Source organism: Ceratotherium simum, chromosome 4, assembly GCF_057802395.1.
Source record: "Ceratotherium simum simum isolate JZ-2026a chromosome 4, ASM5780239v1, whole genome shotgun sequence".
NCBI lineage: Eukaryota > Metazoa > Chordata > Mammalia > Perissodactyla > Rhinocerotidae > Ceratotherium > Ceratotherium simum.
Genome location: NC_141903.1, coordinates 47163857 through 47189536, shown reverse-complemented (window position 1 = coordinate 47189536; position 25680 = coordinate 47163857). Strand labels below are relative to the sequence as shown.

Genomic DNA, 25680 nt, shown 5'->3' with positions numbered 1-25680 from the left:
GTACATAAATTACAATACTGTACATAGCTGGGTTTTAATGGCTGTCATTGTTTTAAGCAATAAAATAACACACAATGTAAACATTTCCAAACCCCGTTTTTCACAATGTTCGCTCTATAATAAGAGTTTCTATAAGATTCAGTTATTTTCTTTTTCTTAAAATGACACCTTGATCTTGAAAGGACAAATTAGTTATGCTTCATTTTTTAAAAAAATGACCTCTAGGTAGCACACTACTGAAGTTGCTTATTATCACAGAAATGGTTAACAAGATATGGAACCCTTTCCTTTTTATAAAAAGAAAAATGAATATAATTTATCTGTAAGTCTGACAACTCTTTATTAGGTATTTTTCAACAAGATAACCAGCAAACCTCCATGAGGTACAAAGATTTTCATGGTCCCTTCTCAACTTAATACGAAATATTGTATGGCTTCTACTATACTGTATATTAAAGGTTTGTTTTTATAAAATTAACTACAAAGTAATATCCTGCAGCATTTATGTACCTCTGGCTTCAACATCTTGGCTGAATACAAATGATGCAGTGAATGAATTTATCTCTTGTAACCTTACTCTAGAATCCTTCTCTAAGAAACAGCTGCTACTGCTTAAGAGGAAACACTACTCGGTTTTTTTCATAAAGATTGTGAATGAATCTCACCAGAAAGAAGCAATTAGTGTATTTCATTGGTGAAAAGAAATGAACAAATACAATAGGTTAGATCTAACATCCACTTTGTAAAACAAGTCTTTTGCTCTCCATAACTTGTTCTGATACAGTATTTGTTTCTTTAAGGTTTCAGTAATATCTTCAATAATACTTTCAATAGCATTTTCTAACAAAGAAACTCATTTTATATAGACAGTTTTCAACACATCATCATCTTGTCTTATATTAGGAGGAAGAACAAGTATTTCCTAAAGATATGTAGCTCTTCTACTTTTGCATATAAGTAAAAACTTCAAAATAGGCTTCAAGACACCGTTTAGTTTCGTGAAATTTTGTAAAAATTAATAGGTGAATTTAAACATTGGTTAAAAAAATTGCAAAGGTTATTCTCCATGTTTTTCCAATCATGGTACCTTCATATTACCATTAGAAAATTTCTCAAGGAAAAGTATACACTTCCAATATATTTCGTTCTTAACGACAGTAGATGTAAATCTATATTTCAGTCATCTCGATAGTTTTGAGATTTGGGGGCTAACTTCTGATTAGAACTGATTGTACTGTTATTGTTTTTAACTCACAACTTGGTTAACAGAGAGCTTGTCCCAGAAGGAAGTGTCAACTCTCCCATTTTCATATTGTTCCCCGTGCTAGCTTGCACAGTGAGTGATATCTTCAATCCACATTTTGTTTTTGGTTTTGCCAGAATCTTTTTAAGCTACTTACTTTGTTTTTTGTTGAGGGCTAGTTTAATTGAAATGAATTAATATTCTTCAAATTAACTTAACTGGACACAGACAAATGCAATGCAGTGTGCTGTAGACAAGTGAGGGAACCAGTGTCAACCCCTGCATGTTGAGGGAAATCCACTCCTCCCTCAGAACATGTGCCTTTTGACCTCAAGAAAAGGGGAGGGTGCAAATGTCAGCTCACATATTACGGGTTAGTAAAACTTAATTTTTCTTATTTTTGGGGTATAAAAAAACGATTAGAAGTTCTAGTATTTTCTTCCCATGTTCCAATGATTTATCTTGCAAACTCCACTTTGGAAACTCTAGTCTAGATAAACTCTAGTGCCATTTCCAACTCAAAAATTAAAAATTAATGGATGTTCTGCTAGAAGGTCACTGGCTCTCATTGTCTGACTGCTCAAAGAACTCCTGGATAATCCCCAAACTTATGTTTCCTGGTAGCTCCGAAGAAACCCGCCATCCAAAAGCCCACTGAGTGAGAAATGAAGACAGGTTACCTGGGTGAGTTTTCTCCTGCTGTCATCTAGAAGAGAGTCTGGTTGAATCCATCCAGAAGAACTGGGTAAGGTCGACAAGTCTCTATCTCCTCATTAGCCTACATTCACATACCCCTTAAATGGACTGGCAGTTTTCAGCCTCAACAAATATTAAAATGTGTGATTGTGATGTGTCTCAAAGGAAAATTATTCAGTATACACAAACTTCACTTGGAACCCTTGACAGCTGCAAGAAGGAGGGATGTGACAGGGTCATGTGTTTTCATGGTTGTTCTTCTGGACAGCTCTATTTTGTGTGGGAAGAAGAAACAAATTGTACTCTATTATGTGGAAGGGAAAAGTTTTCTAAATTTAGAGTCTTTTATCACCTGGATTATTTTCTTTGAACATGGTTTTCTACAGTTGCCATGCTGAGGGGCAGGAGCTCAGGAAGTCCAGTGAGCTCGGCTGCAGCCAGTGGTAACAAAGCCAGTAGCCAAGCAGCAGCCAGACAACCCAGTCCAGTGACCAAAGCCTATTTCAAGAGTCTGAAAGGACAGTCATAAATATTTAGGAGAAATTATTTGTATAGCGGCAAGATCTGGTTACACATAAGTAAAATCTCTTAAGGCACTAACTTACAACAACATAGGTAGGTTTTTTTTTTTAATTCATTTTTATTTTTATTTTTTTTTTTCCGTGAGGAAGATCAGCCCTGAGCTAACATCCATGCCAATCCTCCTCTTTGTGCTGAGGAAGACTGGCCCTGAGCTAACATCCGTGCCCATCTTCCTCCACTTTATGTGGGACACCGCCACAGCATGGCCTGACAAGCGGTCCCTCGGTGCGCGCCCAGGATCCAAACCCGGGGCCACCAGCAGCAGAGCGTGAGCACTTAACTGCTACGCCATGGGGCCGGCCCTGCGTAGGTTTTAAAATAAAGAAAGACAGGACCAAAATATGATCTCCAGAATTTGTCCAATCAGATTACCTCCATGAAAACTAGCTTTTCTCTTGTTCTTCCAGAAATCCTAAGGAGATTCCAAAGCCTCCAATTCCTGTCAGAGGTGAAGCACTCGCACAACCAGAGTCCTTCACAAAAGCCAAGAATAATTCACCCTTGGGAAATTAAGTTGATTGGCTATGTCTGTGTTTGAGGAAAGGGAGGTGCATAGAATATACATGCCATGGGGCATTTCTTTGGAAAAAAGTTTTGTTAAAAAAAAGAAAGACACCAAGAAAAAGAATCTAATCTAGGTTGTTCTCTGTATTTTAGCGATTCCACCAATATTATGAGACTAAAGATAATAAAGGGTTACTTGTATCTCACTTAACATCATAATACCCTTTCCATTAGGCTTTTTGGAAAGTGAAAAGATGGCTCTTATAAATTATGTTTTCATTTGTGCCACTTCCTTCCACACAGGTTCATAAGTACTGGTATTGTATTCCTCATATGAAGGGACAGAGGTTATTAACTCTGTAAATCCTGACTGGGTTCCTGTTACATGTTTGCATACTGGATTCCCTCTTTATTTTCCCATGAAACTAGACCATCCACACCCCACCAATCCCAACCACCCCGTCCCTCCCCTGCCCCCCAAAAGTCTTGCTTCTTCTTGCATTGAAGTATGAAGCCTACTGGTTACTCTTGCTTAGAATCTGTGATCAGACAAATTGTATTTGAGCTCTTCCATAAATCACAGGTAAAAGAAACAGCCCAAATAGAACCTTAAACAGCCAACTAGTAACCTGGCGAGTACTGCCCTTGCAATTAAAAGTTGCCAACTAGAAAATTTTATATTTTTTTCCCTACAAAAGGGAAAAATAAACAGGCTTAAAAGATGAATAGAATTACATAGTGTGAACATCAGAACAAATCCACAGAAATGATCCAGTTTTTTGTTCCCTTCCCAGAGAGGAACATAAGGCCCAGAAAGGAGCCTGGGGACTCACTCTACATCCACCTCTAGTCAGAGGCAGAGCCAGGACCAGGCTCAGGGTTCTGACTGGGGTCAAAGCATAATGGGGGACCTGGCCATCTCGTCATTTACAGTGACATCAAAGAGAAATCTCAAGCAGTAACCAACATTAGATAACCAATTTCATAAGGTGGTAAGGATTTCCACGAGGATAAAGATTTAAATATTTATTAGTTATTCATACATTCTTGAAACTAGAAAAGAGATTTTTCAAAGCAAAGATCTATTTCAGATACTCCTATATATTTTCCAGAATATTCGCACCAACCTCTGTCAACTGACACTCTCTGACAGAGGCCCAGAAAATGAGCTAACTCTATAGCTCACAACCAGCTTGCTTCACGACGGGCCAGAACCAGGCATACATAATGGCGCATCCAGGCACAACTGCCACATCATTTGTGTTTTCTCCAGTCAGAAGCCAACAGACCTCTTATTGCCAATTGGAAACCACTCCCAGAATTTTCATTCCAGAGGGATGTCTGTGAGAGCTGGGCTTCCAACCCCTTTTCCAACATACCATCCCTTTTTGCCCAACAGGTATAAAAATCTAGGCTCTATGTTTAAGCTGGAAAAGGAATAAAGACTAAAAACACTGTCAAAACACTTTTCCATTGAGCCTCCACACCACTCACCTCCCCTCTTGAAAGTTGTAACTGCATGAAATAATCCTAGTTCAAAGTAGAGTGTATTAATCTGCATTAATGACCTTTGAAAATGGGAGCCTAGGAAGGCCTCTGAGATTCAAGCAATAAAACTATCTATGCAGAGTACACGGAATCCACAAGCCGGGATACTTCTGTGAAGGACTCTGTGCTGGAAGCGAACAAATGCTCGGTGCTCTAATGACGGATTTGAATTCAATCATCTCGGCATGCCTCCATCTTCTCAGCCAAAGAACTGCCGGCCCTCTGGGCTTGTGTTCAACTGCTTCATCTAGCATGAGGGCATGGCTTCTCTCAGAAGCCAAGGATCCATCTTGGTCTGGCCCCTCAAATAAGGTATCATCTTTCATTGGGGCAGACACAGGACAGCACTGCTTTTTTTCCTAGCCTTTTATTCAAAAATTAGAATATGCAAATGTATGCAAAAATTATGTACCTTCTGTGGAGAAAATTCCCACTTACAAATAATAAATCTTTCTTATATTGTCCAAAAAAGAAAAGGAAAAGGTGACTGGATTCCCTAAAAGTATACTTTTACCCCATATTTTATACCACCTCACCTTCAAATATGAAGATAAATGAGATTTTAAGAGAATTCACTTTTAACTGGTTGCTTGTTCCTTGTTAGCAATTTCAAACACCAGGTAAATCTATAGCTATAGTTATAACTGTATATAGCTGATTATTGCTTCCCATTTATACTTTTAGTACATAAAGGCTGCCATTTTAATCGGTATTCAGAGGTCTGCCAATGTGCAAACCCAAGCAGTTCAATCACTGTGCCAAACTCGGAAAGTGAGTTATCTAGAAACAAATGAGAATGACAGATTAAAAGGCTATCCTTGCTAACACTTTCAAATTGGGCTAAAGTTAGTTATACCCTGTTGAGCCCTTGCACTTCTTCAGACGAACAATGCAGCAAGCATGGCGAGACATATTGCTTGGGCCTCTAATCTTAGCTGTGACATTTCCTGTCTCATGTTCTACCATCAATAGTGACCTACTTGCTATACCATGTGATTTTCCAACTGGGGCTTTTGATGCTCACACATGGGAAACACAATTATTTTTATATTTAGCACAAAGTGTAGCCATGAAACATTTCAAACGATTTCCAGTTCAAGATATCCACACTAATCTTGCTTTGTGGTAATTTTTTTTTTTGCTTTGTCATTTAGAAACATAATAATAGTTATGACCCATTAAAAACAAAGCTTTTACCTTTTTTTTTTTTAAGCAACATGTGAAAATGCTACATTATATTAGTATCTAATAAATTGAAAAGTAACTAGCAAAACGTGAAAGAATCATGTCCTAGTTACTTATCTTGTTTGAAGAACTGGACACAAATGACTTTTGTTCAAAGTGATAGGAAACAACACTGCTCATATCATTTAGGTTTGAAATCTTCAGAAAAGTGAAAATAACTTACTAATGATGATAAAAGAACAGACAAAAACTAACACTTAGAAATGGAATAGAAGTTTCCAAAAAGACAGAGCCACAGGAGTTGTTAGGTAAAACTATGGGCAAAACTAAAAAACTTACCAAAAAGCAATGCACAATAAGATTACGAATACCTAGCAAGAGAGCCTTCCCATACGACAAAATATGTCTGACATTAACTCAGGAAAGTTGATTTACTAGGCAAAATAAAACTGTCATACCCAGTTTTCAAAATTAAGAAGAAAGCCGTCATTGCAAGTTTATGTATGTACGTATGTAACAGCAAACGACTGTTCAAAATTTTAAGTCTTGTTAGCTTTGACCCACAAACCCTGAAGAAATGAACAATGGGTTCCACACTCTAATGAAGTACACTTGTCCCACGCCACTTGTGAATTAGCAAATTCCCAACACTCAACCAAATCTCCAAAACAGATGTCAGGAGTCTGCAATGTACCTATTTAAGTGAATTTCCACAACTCTGTGGCTATGCCAGCTAGAAAGCAGCTGCTTTTGTGAATCATAAAGGACTTTTCAAAGCGCAGTGTTCACACACGGAAAAGCACATGTTCTACTCTGCCTCTGCCAAAGAAGCCTCACTGCCACCCCTCCAAGTACTTGGGAAATATTCCAGCAATGTGTGTGTACCCACTATGGATTCCTTCTCATTGCTACTGCTTTTGCTATACATTTTCTATAACCTCATGCTGTTTCCCTCCCACACAGCTTAGAAAGCAAAAAAAAAGAAAGCCTTTATTGAGCCAAAAAGAGCCAATGTACTGTATATGAAAACTACTCTGTCAAAGGAAAGCTCTTAAGAGCTTATATAGACTGTGCACCTGTCTAACTTAATAATGACATGTTGACCCAGTCCTTTAATTACCGATCTCATTGTCACCCGGATCTTGACGTGCTCTTACTCAATTATACACCCAAATATACAGGTTATAAAGTGAGAAAGAAAGTACCCCACCAGGATACATGGGAAGAAAGTACAACGTGAACAACATCAAAACATCCTCTGCCCATAAACAAACACATGGACAAAGAGAACAGATTAGTGGTTACCAGAGGAGAAGGGGGTTGGGGAGTAGGCAAAAAGGGTAAAGGGCCACATATATATGGTGATGGATAAAAATTAGACTACTGGTGGGGCCGGCCTGGTGATGCAAGTGGTTAAGTGAGTGCACTCTGCTTCAGTAGCCCACGGTTCGCGGGTTCAGATCCCGGGCGTGCACGGATGCAGTGCTTGTCACGCCATGCTGTGGCGGCGTCCCATATAAAGTAGAGGAAGATGGGCACAGACGTTAGCTCAGGGCCAATGTTCCTCGGCAAAAAAGACAAGGATCAGCATCGGATGTTAGCTGAAGGCTGATCTTCCTCGCACACACACACAAAAAAAATTAGACTACTGGTGGTGAGCACGATGCAGTCTAAACAGAAACTGATAAATAATAATGTACACCTGAAATTATACAATGTTATAAACCATTATGAGCTCAATAAAATAACTGAAAAAAAGATATAAAAACAAACAAAAACATCTTTCCTTTCTTCCCCCTTCAGTTTTTTCTGACTTGACTCTGATACAAAACATAAAAACAATCTGGAAGAACTAGATTAAAAATTACTCTCAAATACAGATGTATTCTACTCACCATAAAATTTAGATCCACTTTTGGAAATCTGATAGAAGGAGTTTAGCTGAGGAGTATATTTCATAGTAAGCGACTCTACAGGTTTTTGTGATAGTGGGAGCCCCAAAGGCAGAAAACAGTGTCAAGTGGGTTTAGACTGATACTTTGCACAGAGAGAGAAGCCTTAGCTTGCCAGGTCACCTGGGGAAAGATCAGGGGAAGATGAGGAGGTAGGAGGGGAATGTGAAGTTCTTGTCAAAGTTGAAATGATGATTTATTTAGTTGAGTTGTAAAGTCACATTGCAAGCCTCAGAAAATAATGGCTCACAACATATCTAGCAAATGACACAGCAGCCCACAGAAGGACAGGGGAAGAAAAAACACAAAAGCATGTATTTTGGTGGAGAAAGTCCTGAGCTGAAAGACAGAGGAAAGGGACTTTGGAGGAAGGCAATCTGCTTCATTTCTGTTAATCTCTTCCAAATTAATACGTGAAGTAAAGCTATTTTTCAATTTGCACCTTCATAATTACCTCAGAATAATTAAGAACACAGTTCTAAGAATAAATCATTTCAGTAGATACATGAGTTCAAATGAAAAATTATGGGTAAGCAGAGAAAACAATTTTACCTTAAGTGAATTTGCCACTGCAAATTATCGTGCAATTATAATTCTCCCAATTTATGATTTAGCCTTATATGTATACCTTCATTTTTTAAGGGTTTATGCCCAATTAAAGGAGTTGGCATCCTTAAAACTATAATCAACATAAAAACTAAAGAGAATTACTCAAATTTCCCTCTTATACCACGTTCTCTTGACCTCTTATGTAATACTACTGTAGTAAGCCTATCTTTTCTCCAAAGAACTTTGATATCTTTTTTTTTTTTTTAAGAAAGGGGGATTTTTTTATTTTCTTTTGAGGAAGATTGGCCCTGAGCTAACATCTGTTGCCCACCTTCTTCCTTTTTTCCTTTTTTCTCCCCAAAGCCGCAGTGGATGGTTGTATGTCATAGTTGTACATTCTTCTAGTTGCTTTACGTGGGATGCTGCCTCAGCATGGCTTGATGAGCCATGTGTAGGTCTGCACCTAGGATCTGAAGTGGCAAACCCCGGCCCGCTGAAGCGGTGCACGTGAACTTAACCGCTACACCACCCTAACAGCCCCTGATATCTATATCTTATTTTATCCTCAAAGAGAGAGAGAAAGAAAAGCAGGTTTAGTTAGTTTTTAAACTTTATAGAAAATAATCTGAGGTGTATGTAGTCAGCTCAAATGACTATTGGCATCTTACTCTACCGCTAGTGTAGGAGATAAAGACTGACTATGGATCATTCGAGGTCAGAACTGCTAAATGTTCATTTCTTCATTAACGTACTCACTTGATTGTTCATTCACTTTACAAATACAGACAGGGTCTCTGCCCTTATGGAACCTATATTCTAGTGGGGGAGACAGACAAAAACAAGTAGACAAAGAGGTAAATTATATAAGACTGTGCCAAGTACCATAAAGGAAACAAAACGGAGGAAGAAACAAAGAACTGGGTGGGGGATGTCTCCTAAACAGATTAGATGACATAGTCCTGAGAGGTGCCTGTGAAGAGGAGCCCTGAATGGAAAGGACGTAGCCACAGGAACCGAGGATGTGTGATCCAAGCAGAGGGAAGAACAGATGCAAAAGGTCAGAGGTGGGAGTGAGACTGGCTCACTAGACAAACAACAAGGAGGCTAGTGTGGTTGGAAAACTGAGCGAGGGAAAGAGAGTAAGTAATGAGATCACAGAGATGAGGTCACAGAGATGGGCAGGGCCCATCAGTTAAGGCCCTGCAATAGTCTTGGAACTGTCTTCCAAGGCAAAGGGAAGCCATGGAGAGCAGGGAAAAGACAGGAGCAGATGAACCTGAGTCTAAATTCCAGCTTAACCACTCAGTAGCTATGTGACCTAAGCAAATTACTAGCTCCTCTTGGATGCTAAATTCATAATTTATAAAAGAGGGCTCAATAAATAATGACCAGTTACAATCATCAGTAATTATCATTATGGCCAGTTACAATTATGGCCAGTTACAATCATCAGTAATTATCATTATTGTTAATGCTATGATATGTAAATAAAGTTAATAAAAAATTTTATATATTCAAATAGGCCTATACTGCAAAATAACACATCAGAAATATAGAATTATTGAGAAATAAGCAAATTATTTTAATCTTTTTTATTCAATAAAGATCATATATTTATTGAGTATAAATAGACATAAATTAGTGCATTCAAATTCATTAGGGTTTATTGTAGTTCTAATCAGAATAATTATTGATCTTGGCTCATTTCTCTGTCCTTAATTAGCCTGCATTGTGGCTTTTCTTTCTCTGTCACCCTAGCCTTGCCATTTTGTATCCAGAAATGTGTAGCAGTTCATGGTAGCTACCAACTAAATGGCAGTCATGAGGGGAAGTTCACGGTTACTTTCCAAGTCACAATGTGTAGCAGATACTTAAAATTGCCTGCCAACATCTATTGCCCCCTCACTCCCACATGCATACTTCTTTTTTACTAAGAGAATCCTGATTTTGTTCAAATTCACCTCCTTTCTCCCTCAGGCAGTGATGGCGATCCTCTAGCTAGAGACTGATTTAGAGATGGCCTTGTGATCCTGTTCTGATCAATGAGAGAAGAAAGGTCTTCTCGGATTCTTCTTAGTAACGTTCTCATACTCTTCAAAAGGAGACCCAGGAAGGGAGGATCCATTTTCTGTGATCTAGATATTGACATGCCCACAAGTGACATCTGAATGACTGCTGCCATCTTGCAAACAAGAAAAGAACCAGCCTTAGAGTGAACCGGTCCCTGAGGACAACAGAGGCAGAGAGATGAAAGGAACCTGTATCTTTGATGATGCCATTGTGCCACTGAATTAATCAATCCTGCCATCTGCCCTACTTCTCACATGAGATAATATTTAAGTTGGGAGCTTATGTTTTGTGCAGAAGGTCTCCTAGGTGGGGTACCACATTACCTCCACATGGACGTTTCCATGTAGCAATATCACTCATTTCTTTGTCTCTGGGAAGGTCTAGGCACGGAACTAGGACTTCTGACTCTGGCTCAGTGAACTCCAACAATTCTGGATATGGGATGATACAGCATTTTAATTTACAACACTAGGATAGTCACCCAGAAAAGCCCAAGGGAAAAACACTTTGGAAATCACAACAGGAAGATGGTACTTTGGCATGGGTAGCTGGTACCGAATGGTCCCTGAGTCTGGCTTTCCCTGTCTGTTTAAAAACTTTGACTTTCACCTCTCGCCTGCCTGAGACATCTGTTTTTCCCCCCAAACCTAAATGAAGTAAACCTTTCATTGGTCTTTTTTTCCATAAGGCTAACAATTCTGAACCCTTATCCAATTACATGCATTTCAATAGACACCACGTAGGACTAGCACAGATCCCAGGCACAGGCCAGATGTTAAGGAAGCAGAAGCAGCTTCACACTCCACTGGACAAGAGGATTAAGGGGCAGAAGCAACCTAGAGAAGAGGTGCAAAATTGTGATTTGTAGTCAGGAGGCAGACCTGCCTGAAAAGGAAGGGGTAAATATGGTCATCAAAGGACACTGGCTGGTTTTTTTTCAGCTATGTAGAGTTACTTTAAAATTGAAAATATTAGGGACCGGTAAAATAAAATATCCATCTTACAAAATACGTATGGAAGATAATTGACTGTGGAGGGGAAGGATGGAGTGGGATTATTGCTTGGGGAGCTGCTGGTGGGTGTTGGGAATGAAGTAAAGTAAAAGATTACATAAATGTCTAATGGTTCACAATAAGCAAAAAAGCAGTATGGCTTGAAACCAAATTAACCATTCCAGTCTAATAAGCATTTTTCCTACAAGAAAATTGTGGAATTATAAATTTAGCACATAATGGAGAGCAGAAAATGTAATGCACACAGATTTCATAATTTGTACAGTATTTGAGAAATGTTACTTAGAAAACGGGGTGAACATTATAACTGGTGAAAATTTGCTAAGAGACTATAATTAAAACAGAATAGTAAATGGTGCCTTAGCTCTGGAACGGGTCACTATCAGGATTCTACTTAATGTCTTCATTACGAATCTGCAGCGAAATGGAAATTCATTCAATGTGCGGATGGGCTCTAACTATGTGATGCAGTCAGGGGCAGGAGAGTGGTGGAAAAATATCTGGAACGATTAGAAACAACACAATGTAAGGAAGTAGATCAGGAAAAGCAACCTGAAACTAGAAATAAAAATTAAGTAAAATAAGTAAAAAATTAAGTGGTGCATCAGTCCACATGTCCTGTTTTTAAACAAATCAGGGGAGCCCCATCCTTCTTTTGCCCATTCTGTGGACACCTGTTTTGGTTTTTGTAGCAAGCTTCCTCTCCTTGGTTGTAATAAATATGTCTTGCTAGGAGAGCCTTGTGATCTTATTTTTTTCCTTTTTTTTTTTTCCGCTTAGAGAAAGCCAGGATTACAAAGGACTTAAGAGTTGGCATTGGGGCCCTTCTTTGTGCCAAGGGTCGACACAACATTGACAAAGTGCAGGTTGTACTGCATCCACTGCTTGGCGTGGCGTGTCTTCTTCTTTTTCTCCTATTTGGCCACATTCGGAGTCTGACCTCTTACTTTCCCAGCATGGGCCAGGGAACTTTACCTCCAAGCATGTGGCCAGATACTTCCAGAGTGTTCACAGCCTCCACCCTACACCAGCCTAAGGCACCTCATCCTCTAGGGGAGTGCCTGCCAGGAGCATGACTGGATCTTCTGAAGCAATGCCCTCTGGCGAGGCTACATGAGCCTTGATCTGTGGGTTCTCTTGGCTGGGCCCCTTGAAGGTGTGTACCTCCTGGGCACGGACAAAGAGCTGCATGTCAGGAGTGAATCAAGGCCACTGCTGCCGCTACCTCGAAGATAGAGTTGAGAAAGAGCTGATCTTGTTTTTTAACAATATAAACGATGAGCAGGAGGGGCCGGCCTGGTGGCATAGTGGTTAAGTTTGTGCGCTCCGCTTCGGCGGCCTGGGTTCACAGGTTCGGATCCTGGGCGCAGACCTATGCACTGCTTATCAAGCCATGCTGTGGCAGGCATCCCACATATAAAGTTGAGGAAGATGGGCATGGATGTTAGCCCAGGGCCAATCTTCCTCAGCAAAAAGAGGAGGATTGGCAACAGATGTTAGCTCAGGGTTAATCTTTCCTACCAAAAAAAAAAAATCAGCAGGAGGTGGTAAGAGTGATTAGGCAGGTAATACGGTGTCACTGGCAAGTATGGGTAAGGTTGGTGAAAAGTGAGGTTGTGTGAGGCTCATTACTTTTACACTGCATAAGGCTGTGAAAGCCTATAATATCCCAGAGAGGAGAAGCCACATTATTGGGATCTTTTTCTTAGCATCAGAAAGACACTGGAATGCTCTAGGAAAGTCCTTCGAAAATGGTCAAAAATGCAATTACTCCCACAGGGATAAGATTAACGGTAACACTGATTATAACAGAACTTTTACAAAGTAGAGTTCTTACCTGAACCAAAGGGAAAGAGAATGTTAAACAAAGGAAAACACTACTGGAGGGTGAGGTTAAATGAAAGAGAGAAGTTGAAATTAGGAAAACTTAGAAGGTAAAGGATGAGAATTAACTGACTGTGAGAATCTCTGTTTGTGTAAGATATTCTCAAAGTGTAAGAGGAAGCAGATTTGGTGTTTGAGATGCTGAAAAGCAGATCTGAGAAAATGCCAAAGCTAGGCACCACCAGGGTGCAGGGAAGGGGCTGAGCCATGTGTCCCACAGACGTCTGCCTCTACTCCTCACCTGAGCCTCCCTCGAGTCCTCCCAGGCCCCAGCTCCTTGGTGAAAGCAGAAGCCCTGGGATATGCAGGGGCAAGTGCTCCTGACTTACAAGTTCCTAAAGAAACCAGTGTTTAAATCCATCGCCTAATCTAGGGTTGCTCATCTTCTCTCTTGCCTTGAACATCTAAACAACTTTTAGATGTAATCACTCAATTTTCTCATGATATTTTCTTGGCAGGTATGAGAAGAAAGCACCTATGTTAAGTGAGGCTTAATTTCCCAGATGAGACAGAAAATCGGGGTCCTTGATCTCTTGCAGTCTTTTAAAGCCCGTTAAGATCTAACATAAAAGGGCTATCCTAATGGCCCTGACCTGAGGCAGTTATGCCTAATTTGGCTGATCTATAAACTCCACATGGGCACATGGTCTGTACACGACCTCAGTAACCCAGCTCTGATGTAAGAACTAGTGCTTACCTAAGCCATCAGACTACCTCATAAACACAACTATGTAGGGGGCACTTCCTGAACAAAAGGAGATTTATAAATGAAAAACATTATAAAAATTAGTCTCTGAGATAAAAATCTGCTGAGATTATTTAAAAAAAAAAATCTTCCCTTACAAATATCAACTTACCCCATGCTGAGCTCTGGCTATCAGCAGCCTCTAGGCCCAGTACCAACTTGTTCCTCCAAGGCCCCCAACCCTCCCACGGCCAAAGCTAGCTAGTCACCTGCACTGGACAGCGCAAGGAACCAAGCCATCTGAGACTTCAACAGATATGAGAGTGAGACTGTCCCAAGTCTCAAAGTGGGGCCCATGAGTCAGCTGCGTTTTCAAGATATGACAAAGTACGGCAACAAAAAAGAAATGAGGGGAGATGGCCTAGACTAGGGTGGGAGTTGGAGACATTCTTTTTTTTTTTTTTAATACATTTCTTTTTTGTTTGTTTTTTGTTTTGTTTTGTTTATTTATTTATTTTTTTCCCCCCAAAGCCCCAGTAGATAGTTGTATGTCATAGTTGCACATCCTTCTAGTTGCTGTATGTGGGACGCGGCCTCAGCATGGCCAGAGAAGCGGTGCGTCAGTGCGCGCCCAGGATCCGAACCCGGGCCACCAGCAGCAGAGCGCGCGCACTTAACCGCTAAGCCACGGGGCCGGCCCTGGAGACATTCTTGAAGAAGAAACCACAGGAGATAGTGAGAGGAGGCAAGGCAGGAATGAAGCAGAGGGACTCTGAAGATGGAGGGGGCAGGAATGGATGACAGCTCCATGAAGTGCTGAGATTGGTGCTAAAGCCAAAAGTCTGGCACTAGGATTCAGCTACGGCTACCATTCAAACTTTTGGTGAATACCTTTGTGCATATCCTTTTAAAGCCTTGCCAAGTGTTTACCTGCAATTCTTTGCAGCCTCTAGTGCCCCTACCAACTATTCCTTGAATACCCTTGCTTGAGAAGCTAAAGATGAAAGGTGTGGTCCCTACCCTCAGGGGGCTCCCTGTCTGAAGTGGGAGATTACTGGAGATAAGGGCTTTGTCGGCAATACACATCAAGCCAAAGAGGGACTTAGAAAAGATACCCAAAGGCACTAATACCGGAACTGCATTTTGAGTTAGCTAGGCAGAGAAGAGGTGCTTCCCATGATAGGTACTTGATTACTATTTGTTAATTAATTTCAGTTCATTTTGATTTGTAATGATTATCTGGAAGATCATTCAAAGACTGGGAGCTAGTTCTTATCACCACTGTTTTTATTATTGTCCATTGAAAAGATAAATCTATCCATTTTAGTATCTGGGGAATAATCTTAAAAAATACTATACCTTACCTTTGGCTAAGGTGTGGAGTGCACTCATAATTTTTCTAATTACGAGGCATCTTCTTATTCTGCTTATTTCACGGCAAAAAGTTTTAAAAGCTTTTGAAAAGATCACATTTTGCTCACTTGAAATATGTGTGTATATTTTAGCATAAAATATACTTGGCAGCTGCTAACATAATTGGATGGCTACGTCTTACAAAAACTTGATTTCTTTTTAATCAAATTTTTAGAACCATACCGGGTTTCTTGCCAGTGCTGCAATAGTGAGCAATAAATACGTCATTAGATCAATGGTGGTCTGATGATGGATTACTCAAAAGATAGTTCCAGCCAAGAAGAATAAGCCCAGAAGTCTCATTGTGCAAAGATTAATAAAATTTTGTCTAAAACATAGATACTGAATTAATATAACAGGGAAGAAAATACTGCAAGATAGAACAGAACAGCCATGGGTTTATAATGTAGCGATATTGATCATGGATTTTCCTAAGTACTCTAGAGCAGCCACACTATTATATATGCCTCTGATCAGACCCAGAGATGAGAAGGAAAAAGTTATAAAAAAAGAAACTAACCAGAGGAAGGCCTGCTACAATAATAAATTATTTAAAGAAAGCAAGGTGAGCGGGTTGTGAAGACAATATAAAACAAAATCAATGCCGCCAATAAACCCCAAACCATCAGCACCTCCATAAATTTCTTACCAACCTGTCTGGCATTTTACAGGAGGTATTTCTTTCCCATCACTCTCCCCATTCCATCCCACCCCTGACCCTTCACTTTTTGCCAGTTCTTTTCTCAAAGCTTAACATTTGTTTTTCTTCTGTAACCCAGGATGCTGTCTTCAGTTATATTTCTCAACTTGTATCAGCAGACTGTCTGTAAGGCCACAGATGAGTGCATCTGTCACTTCATTCATCTGGATCTTAAATTTCCCACAGAAACTATAGGCTGGGAATATCTATTATGAAACACTTATCAACCTGACTTTAATATTCTTCTTCTTCTTTTTCTTTTTTCTTACTATTGTTATAGTTAAATTCGTAAGCTAGAGTAAAACTTCCATAGCTCAGTAACTGCTCTATAGTAGAGGATATTACCAGGCCCAAAAAACTAAATTGAAGGTAGGAGCTTGAGAAGGCAGTTTGGAGGAGAAATAGTCAAAATGGCTAAAATTTAAGTATGAGGAGATGTTAAAAGGGCAGACTGACTTGAAAAGTAAATTTTTTATAAGTAGATTTCATCATGGGAATAAGAGTAAGGAAAGAAGGGTCAAAAACTTGAAAAGAAGAATTTGTCAAATTCTTTTTGCCAAAAGTATGCCATGGACAAAAAAAGAATTGCTGCTTAGAAGCTTGCAATGACCTATGGCCCAGTTTCAAGAAAAGTAGCATTCTACTGCAGTTACTAGGCACAAATGAGTCCCATGTATAATCAGGGGCTGTGATTATACCTTAGGCTTTTAAAATTTTCTAGGTCCATCCAAATCATGCAAACATTGGGCAAAGGAAATATAAGCAACTCTATTTTGCCAGCGTAAAAACATTATTAGCAGCATAACAAGACTCAATAGGCAAACAGAACAGGTCTAAAATATTAGCTCAAAGAATTCTACATATAGGCTTTGCTGCCTTTGTGCTCTATGACCTTTAGCAAATTATTTGCCATTCTGGGACAAGGCTGGCTGGTTAAGGTCAGGGTCATTGAACCAACGGTGAATCATATATGGTGGTTAACTTTATAAAGTAAACTATTCCAAGGTTGCATTCAATATAAAAAAAGTTTGAAGAAAGAGGTAAAAAAAATTGTACATGATATGAATGACTAAGCATAACCCTATCAGATCACCACAACGATAAATAAAAACAATTCAAAACGCAAGGCAAACTTCTCAGTTATTGGTGTCATCTTTAAATATGAAAGACAGGATCTAAATATTATTATCCTTTTGTGGATGCTGTTTGCTCATCTGTAACAAAGTGGGAAAAAATCATCGTACTCAAAGGATTGTTAAGATAAGTGACCTATAAACATGCCTGCCAAGTGCTCCTTACAACAGAAATTGCTCCATAAAAGTCCCAGTAATGATCCAGTGGCCTGGAACAATCCAAGTTCAGTGTCCCAGCCTATTCATATCCTTTTGTCATCAGGGAAGTAAATATTCCGGGCACCTCTGACCTCTGAGAAGTCATTTGGCTTTTTAGGTACTTGGATGGTAGAAAGAGGGAAGGGCAACAATTTCTGATAGATCCTTTCTCTTTTAAACCTTACCTAGGAGTCTTTTTTGTTTGGTTTGGTTTGGTTTTGTTTTTGTTTTTGTGAGGAAGATCAGTCCTGAGCTAACATCCGTGCTAATCCTCCTGTTTTTTTTGCTGAGGAAGACCGGCTCTGAGCTAACGTCCATTGCCAATCCTCCTCCTTTTTCTCCTCAAAGCCCCAGTTAAACCTTACCTAGGAGTCTTAAATTGAGAACTATGCCAGTCTGAAATGGGAGAACAGAATCCAAATGTCAGTATCAAACTATAAATAAAAAAGCTAATTGACAATAATTAATAAATCAAAATTCACACTGATTTGAAAGGAGAGGTGGCAATCAATTCTCAACCTCTCTGTGATGCTGAAAAAATCTATCTACCCAATTAATTGAACAACTCAAAATACTTCAAAGATGACTTTCTAAAAATGAGACTCCCTGGGCGTCTGGGTGTGTGTGGCCTGGGACACCCTCCTGATGGAGAGGCAGACCAGCTATGGCTTCCCAAGGAGATCCTTGACCTCGGATAAGTAGGAAACGGCTTTGAAGAGGCAAAGATGGCTCCCAAGGATTGGGATCCTTCTACCCTCCACAGAGAAATGCCCAACAATGTGAGTTAGGACTGGCAAAATCAACCCAGAGCACCCCAGGAACTCACTGGACTTGGAGTAGGGAATGGAGGGACTAAGACTGGAGCAGGGTCTTAAATTACCTTGCTTCCCTAGACAGTCATCCTTAGAATTGGGGCTAACCTGGAATAGGGATAGCTGAGGATTCCAAAACACTTGTGAACGCAGAACAAAAGGTGCTATTGTCGAGGACAGAAAGTTAAAGTGTTACCTATAAATTTCACAAGGCTGGTAAATGCCGCCTGGAAATTTTGCAACAATTATTTGTTAAACCAACTCACAGACTATAATTGTCTTTTATATCATAAACACCATTCCAGTGTTTCTCAAAATATGGTGAGGGGATCCCTGGCATCAGAATCACTTAGGGGTGCTTGGTAAAAATGCAGATTCCTGAGTCCCAGCCCAGACTTCTGAATGGAATCTGAGAGAGTGGAGTCCAGCCCACGAACTGAATTTCTAAGGAGCAACCCACTTGACTCAGATGACCCATATCAAGGCAGAAGAATTATGTAGTCCAGCCAAAATTTAAAGACATTCACATAAGCGGTTTGCATATTTCTCCCCAAATGTTTAAGTATCATAAAAATGAAAACAATACTTCTTGTGATGAGTTCTTAAGAACCATTCCAGTTTATTCTGTCCACATGTAATGAACACCATTATTAAAAGGTAATTACGAGCATAAAATTATTGGGAAAAATATCAACTATGCATCTCAAAAATATTGCCTTTATTTTGTCACCAAAAGTAATTATGCTATTAAAGGAATTTATAGTTTTTTTAAGTATCAGTCACTTGGCTGCAGGAACTTATTAAGCTGTTATACTCCTCCCATACCCATTTAGTCATCAGAATTTTTGTGATAAAAGTTTTTTATTATTTTTAAACTATAAACTGTGAAACACTGCAACCAGTGATTAGGCTGAATATGAATTTATATTCAAGTTATAAATTCCTAAAAACAAGTTTCATTAGAATTACCAAGGCAGTCTTAGCTCTAGTAAATTAAATAGCCTCTTCAATAAAGCTTTGTTTACCTCTATTAAGGATTTTTTTTTTTGCACAAAACAATTCAGTTTTAATGCATTCTCTTGAAAAGCAAAAGGAAACAGTTTCTGATATACATGCTACTGCAAAGCAGTAAACCAGCATTGTGTGGTGATGTGACAAGCACATTTCTTTTCTAGAGGGATTTTTTTTTCTCCTATAAACTCCCCCTCCCAAACCATGGCTATATTTCACAAAATGTAGTCTGCCATTTCTGAAGAGTCAAACACTCCTTTCCTGACCAAAATCATAAGTTCAGACTGAATGAAAACAAAACTTGAGAGGCAGGCTTTGTTTGTAGCATGTTGTTTCCACTAAGGTTGCCCCCTACCCACGCTCCACCCTAGTGCTCTCGCTGAAGTGTACATGTTATGTTGTAACAGATGGGCCGGCTGGCGGCTGCTGGGCTATAAAACAGGAACGCAGAATCTGTACCGAGTGGTATTGAACTGAATGCTTGTAAAGTTCATGGATGTACACTGACCCAGACAGACCAGGCAGATCCAGACATGCTTACACACACACTCATGATACCCCACACAGATCAGAGGGTCCATCTCTCCACCCAGGGGAAGTTCAAGGCTGTTTCCCCCTCCATATACTTCTACTTCATTCACCTATCAATCTTATACACACACATAAACACATATGTACACATATACACATGCATATCTACATCTGCATATATATGCATGAATAGCTATATAGCTCAACGTTTTTATATATTTTCAAAGATCAAAATATTCCCAACTTCTATACCCAAGTCTCTATCTAGTACTCTCAATAAGCTCTCATTCACGTCAAACAAGAATCACAAGAAAATACTCTATTGAATTCTATTTAGTTCACACATAATATAAATTACATGTATGTAACTGCCCTTAGAAAAACCAGCCGCTTTTACCCTTTATCACTGAGAGAAAAAAAAAAAATCTATCCCAGACTGAGTCATAAACCAAGTGTCAGGTTTAACCTTGAATCCTCTGTTGTCAGTTCCTGTCACAACTTCATCACTTAAACACACAGGTGCTCAAACAAACACCAACCGACCAGCCTGGCGGTCCCTTCCCCGGTCTAGTCTTGGATTCTCCAGGGCTCCGGGCACTGGGATAGACAGCAGCTCCCTCCTGGTCCTAACGAAGTCCTTCAGACACACCTTGCAGGTGGATGTGGAGGTCCCAGCATCTCATGAAGGATGCAGATTCAGGTGCTAATCGAAAGTAATTACTTTACAAAGTTTAACATCCATGCTGTCAACTCCTTTCAATAATCGCAAAGCACTGAAGCCCTGCCACAGAACCCGGCTGCTCACTCAGGTTCTCTGACCGCTTAAGACCCACCCAGAACACGATGATCGCCGGCTCAGCCCACGGGTCAGACAAGGACGCCGCCGGGTTATTGCCCCGCACCGGCTCTGGCGCGGGTTAATTTTTCAGGAACCCGTCCGCAAGCCATCTAGGAACTGCTGTCCCTACACCACTGGGCACGGAGGCCGCCCCCAGCGCCCGTGTCGCCGCCGCAGAGGGCCGGGGGACGCGTCCCGGGCCCCAGCTAATGATGGCAATCACAACACGCCAAGTTCCTGCGGACGCGGAGCCGCGTCCCGGGCCGAGTTGCGACGCTTTGAAACAAGAAGTTCGGGAGTGGGGATACTGGCAAGGAGTAAATCCCGCCCAGCCCTGACCTCCCCACAGCGGCCACGCTCGGACCGACGGACCGACGCGCGCCCGGACGTGCCCAGTCCCCCGGCTCGCCGAACAGCGCCTAGAGAAGTCTCTCGCCTGCGCGCGGCCACTCACCCTCCTCGCCGAGTCCCGATCGCAAACCGACGCCCCTGCTGCGGGTCCTGAATCCCAAGTTGTCCCGAACCAGCGACTGCTCTCGCCCTAGCGGACCGGGGCACATTGGCTCGGGCAAGCACCTCAGAGGGAGCACGACAAGCCCGGCGGCTGCCCAGGCTCAGAAGCCGCCCCGAGCGCGCTGACAATTCACGGACCCGCTCAGCGAATGAGGCAGATCGCAGGGCTAAGCCGACCCGGCTCTTGGGGGGCGGGGCCAGGCGGCGGGCCGGGCGGAGCCAGCCACAGGCCGGCCCCGCAGGGCGGGGCGCCGCTCAACCCATGACTGGCGGAGCGGGCAGCCAATCGCGGTGGCGCCGGGCGTCCGGGCGGCCGCGGGCGATGCCGAGCTCCCGGCTCCGCCCCGCCTCCGCCGTCCAATCGCCCGCGGCGGTGGGCTCGCGGGGGGACGCGCCGGCGGCGGGGAAGTTGGCTGCGATGAGGCGTCTCGGCCGCGGGCGCTGTGGGGGTGGCTGCGCTGGGACGGGGCGCCTCGGGAGGGATGTGGCGGCCTCGAAAAGCCTGTGGGTGAGAGAGGCCTGGGGCCGCCCAGAGCCGACGCGTGTCGGCGCTCTGTGGAGCGAGAAGCCCAACCGCAGCGCGGGCCGGGACCCGGTCGACAACGCCCACACCTGGCGCCCGTGGGAGGCGCGGAGCTTGGCGGCCCTAAAGGAGGCCTCGCAGTCGGAGGAAACCGAGACCCAAAGAGGCTGAGTCCCGGGCCAGATCACCCAGCACCAGTGGAAGCCCGGGCCCGGAACTGGGAGCCCCGGGCTCCCTGGAGAAGGTTCTGATTGCGGTCTGGTGGTTATCTCCGAGACAAAACTCGGACTCTGCACACCTCCGGAAAGTTGATTGCACGTCCCCTCCTCACCACTGCTCTCCACGCCACCGGCAGCTGGGACCTTGCTGGGCGCCTAGGCTCCCTTCCCGACCCAAGGCGCCCCGGGCACTTGGCGCAGAGCCCGGGGGCGAAAGGGAGGCTCGGGCGCTCGACGACGCCGGAACCTGCGAGACCCTCCCTCCGGTTGGGATGCCCTGCGGGGTGGCATCTGCAGCGGTGGGTCCCCCTGCTGCTGTCCTTTGGGTCCGCCAGAGGCTCCAGAACAGTCCATCTTCGCGGGCAGGAATGCCGCAGAGCGAGCCAATCTGTCCCACTGCACGCTCTCGCCCCCTTCCCGTTTAGAAGCCCCTGGACCCAGCTCAGAGACCTCCGTAGTGGCGGGCATGTGGGGAGCCTGAGCTCGCCGGGTCAGTCGGCTGAGTAGTCCCGGAAGGCGGCTTTGTGGGCTGTGCCCTTCCTGGCCGGCCGGGTCAGCGCTGCTCCTGTTCTCAGCGGATGAGCTCCTCAGCCGGTTTTAAGCCCTTACTTTGGTTGCAGCACACACACATACGGGGCTGCGGGTATAAAGAGTCAAAAAACAAAGGATTGGGTGTCGCTTTCCAGGCTGAGGCCTAGAACGTTAGCAAGCCCTAGACCATAAGCTGTAGGGGTGCCTAGTGGCCTCTGTGTGCCTGAAACTGCACCTGCCATGGTTAGGCACCCAACCCGTGTTAGTAAAATGAAGGTATACACGGCAGGAAAGGGGTCAAGCTTCCTGGCCTCCGGAGTCTCACCTTCACCACTGACCATTGTCTCCCTCAGATCCCAGAAGTCATAAAGGTTTTAGTCTCTCAGTGTGGGTAACTTCAGGATACCATGTGTGAGGGTGTATGGATCTCTACAGGTGTTATTTCAGTGGCTGCCTGGCCCTCCTAAGGACCTGTATCCATAACTCACCTCTCAAGAGCAGGTTCTGTTGAGGGTCATTGGCAAGAAGGAAGGGAAATGGCTTGCAGCTTGAAAAGGAGTGGAATGGCCCCTCCAGCAGGGAAGACTGCAGCTCTGAGGTGAGCTCTGGCCTGGATTGAGTTGTAGATTGTGGCTCCTCAGCTCCCTATCTCAATGGGGAAATGTCCAAAAGGCAGCTTGTCAGAAGGGAAAGAAAATCAGGATCTGGGCAGTCCTTAGTAGGCCCTGAAAAATTGATTAGTGATGCAGAAATTGTGCATATTTAAACCCTTCCTCATCTAGTGGACCAAAAGACTGGTACAGGTGAGGGAGACCATTCCATTCGGTTCCAATAGTTGCTTAGCATGCTGCTGAGTGGCCTGGGAGAAGGGCCTCTGCCCACAAGGAATTAGATGTAGACCACATGAATGGAATGAATATATACCAGGTCTCCACCCAGGTCGGGATAGGGGGACAAGGGAAAGAATATAGTTCCTGGGATTTTCTTTTTTCCCCACTCCTGGATATAACTAGAGAAAAAGTTTGCCAACAGCGTTTATCATATTAATACCCTATGAAGGTTTTTCACAGATGCTGATGATTATTTTAAAAATCATGTTGGTAATAGGAGCCAAACACTGGCTGTTGACTGTATTTGCTGTAGTATTGATGTCTGATGAAAAAAGGAAATAGGAAATTTCTTTTCATGAAATCAGAACTAAACAAGTGACTTCCATGTCCTGATTTCCAAGGTTTTCCATTTGTTTGTTTCATGCAGACATGATTGTCCATGGCTTCTTGGACAAGCAACTGGTCTCATTTTCCCTTATAGAATGGATGACATGGAAGAGACAGAGCACATCTAGACTACATTCATATTTCCACACCATCTTCTGTTGTAATTGGTATTTGACAAGAGCTTTTCACTTGGACAAAGGTTTATTCCTTTGGTTGCCAATCCCCCTAAGGATCTCTTGAGTTTGGGCCATCCCCATATGCTACAAGGGAAAATGAGAACTGTTACTTGTCCAAGAACTCATTATAGTCCTGTCTGTATAAACACAAAATCATGGAAATCTATATGTGGAAGTCATTTGTTTAGTTCTAACCTATTTCACCAAAGGAAATTTCTTTCCTTCAAAGGGATGAGGAAGTTTGTTGTGGAATGGCTTGAGAATGAGAAGATTGAGGTGGAACCTTGGAAGCAGGGCTGGTCCCTTTGCTAATGGTGAGCAAATTTGCCTTCAGGCACTGTCACCCATTTCTGACACAAACAATATTTTGGGACCTTCTAAATTTCAATAGGATGTGACTGATAGGAGCCATGGGTTCCAATCTGAGCGGCTGCCATGGTGAGTGCTCCTGGCAGTCACTTAACCTCTGTTTACCCTTGCTTCCTTGGCCATAAAACAGCAGTGGCAGAATTGGTCCACTGTGTTTATCTGCTTAAGGGGGACACCATGACAATGGTTACAAAGCACTGCAAATGCATGGCATTTATAGCAGTACTGACTGCCAAAAAGGAGAACAAAATGATGTTGAAATGGGAAAATAGTGAGGTCTGAACAATTCCTCCTTGCACTTGCAATTTCTATTCATTTTAATCTCATTGGATTATTGTCCTTTCATTCCATAAATGGAAATGAAGGAAAAGGGCCCTCACAATGCTCATTCTTTGATTACCAAATGTTTTGGAAGCTTTACTTACGTGAATAGTATTTTTCCCTCTTTCCCATTTTGACCACCTCTCTCAACATATATTCACTTTGAAAATTATTCAGAATTTGAACAGGTTGAGCTAAAGACCTTAGCAAACAAGTGCAATCAGAAGCAGCAGATTCTAATACCAGCTGTGCTATGGGTGCATTCTAAGACCTTGGGCAAGCCATTAACCTTCCCATAACTTAGTTTTCCATCTGTGAAACTGCAGCCGTACTTCTAATTAATTTCACAGAGATAGGAGAGATAACTAATGATAAGGTACTTTGAACTATTAATTGCTGTATAGACTACAAAATATCATGTAGGTGTTTTTGGCAAACTAAAGTATGGTGTTAGTTTGTACATCACAACTAGGAGATATTTTTGTAACAGAGAGATTACTCTGGCCCAATATCTGCAGCCAGGGTGATACCACCCACAAAACAATGATGTCTCGTTGCGTTTGAATGACAATGCAACTGCCCCATGTGAGAGTTATATTGCCACAGGTTCAACTAAGTAAAAATGTGATAACAGAAGTGGGTGAAGAAGAGAAGCTTTTATTCCACAAAAACATGGGATTTCTTCATCATACATGCTCCAGAAGAAAAACTACATCGAACCTTAAAAATGGATGTCACTACATAAAGACAAGTCTGATGAAAGACTAGAATGATCTTAGAAAAATGACCTGATATAAAACTAGACAAACTGCATCCTAATTTTGAGACCCTGGACCAGTTGCTTAGCTTCTCTGAGCCAGATGGGATGTGGGGTGGAGGGATTAGGTTTTACTCATTGGCTTGTTTTGAATTTCAAGCAAGAAGCTCTGTGTAACTGCTAGCACAGGGCCAGGCTCATAGTGGGCCCTCTGTCAGTAATAACAACCTCTAATATTTATTGAGGACTTACTATGTGCCGTGCACTGTTCTAAGCCTTTTCATCTAATGACTCACTTGATCCTTATTACCACCCTATGATGTTGCTGCCATCTCTTCATCTTCAGAGTTTCTATCTACATAGAAGGACTTTTCTAGGAATAATATACTGCTATGCACTAAAAGTGAAAACCCTCTTTTTATAGGTACTGGAGATTTCTAAGAAAATTTGTTTTTCTATAGCAACCTCTTTCTTGAACATATTAAGAAAGAAAATAGCATTTTAAACT

The 25680-nt window shown here is 42.1% G+C and overlaps 1 protein-coding gene and 1 pseudogene across 1 annotated transcript in view; both read right to left on the bottom strand.

Annotated features, from left to right (window-relative positions):
* MARCHF3 (membrane associated ring-CH-type finger 3) overlaps positions 1 to 21190 on the bottom strand; it is a 144928-nt gene extending 123738 nt beyond the window's left edge. Inside the window, exon 1 of the mRNA XM_004420251.3 lies at positions 21002 to 21190. The gene's annotated coding sequence lies outside the window, so the exon portion shown is untranslated. The remainder of the gene's footprint in view (positions 1 to 21001) is intronic.
* LOC147917283 (ubiquitin-like protein FUBI pseudogene) lies at positions 12146 to 13669 on the bottom strand (annotated as a pseudogene).
* Positions 21191 to 25680: the final 4490 nt, after the last annotated feature.